Source organism: Castor canadensis, chromosome X (genome assembly GCF_047511655.1).
Source record: "Castor canadensis chromosome X, mCasCan1.hap1v2, whole genome shotgun sequence".
Taxonomy (NCBI): Eukaryota; Metazoa; Chordata; class Mammalia; order Rodentia; family Castoridae; genus Castor; species Castor canadensis.
In genome coordinates, this window is record NC_133405.1 from 29,708,437 (window position 1) to 29,709,275 (window position 839).

Sequence of the window (839 nt, forward strand, 5' to 3'; positions counted from 1 at the left end):
AAATGAAATTGGATTATTTTCTGGAAAATGGATGAAACTGGAGATCACCATATTTCTCTCGAAATAAGCCAGTCCCACAAAGACAATTGTCACATTTTTTTCTCTCATTGGCGGAAGTTAGGGGGTGAAAACAAAAACAAACAAACCAACAATCACAAAAAACAAGGCCATGATAATAGAAAGAGCACTACTAGGGAGGTGGCCAGTAAAGGGAAAAGTTGGAGAGGAAGGAGATAAGAGAGAATAATGAAGGGAAGCACATGATGATCAAAGTATATTCTACACATGTATGAACATGTCATAATGAAATTCAGTACTATGTGCAATTAATTTATACTGATAAAATACGGTTAAAAGTCAGCATTGGGAACAGTAAACCATTCATTTCAAAAGAAATATTCTCTAATTATGAAATTACTAGTACTAAAAGTGAATGAGTGAATGCCATTTTCAGGTACATGTGATTGTTTTTTACTGTACTCCTAAAATAATATTGAGGTGATGATTTTAGGCACTTTCTGTGCATGTGTAGAGGTTGATGTCTAGTTATTTATATATTGCATCTTTTCACTATAAAATCCACAATTACTAGAATGGCAGAGTTGTTGTTTGGTTAATTTACTTATTCATTCATTCACTTAATTCATCATTCATATTAAGAACCAGATGCTGTGCTAGGCACTGGAGATGTAATAATCAAAACCAGATTGATATTGTCTTTGTCCTTAGGGTTAGAGGATAATTAGAAATGATTTCTCTCAAAGATAATATCTACAAAATAGAGAAATGGCTATTTTTGTAACATTTACATTATAGGCAAAACTATTCATGTCACCTTG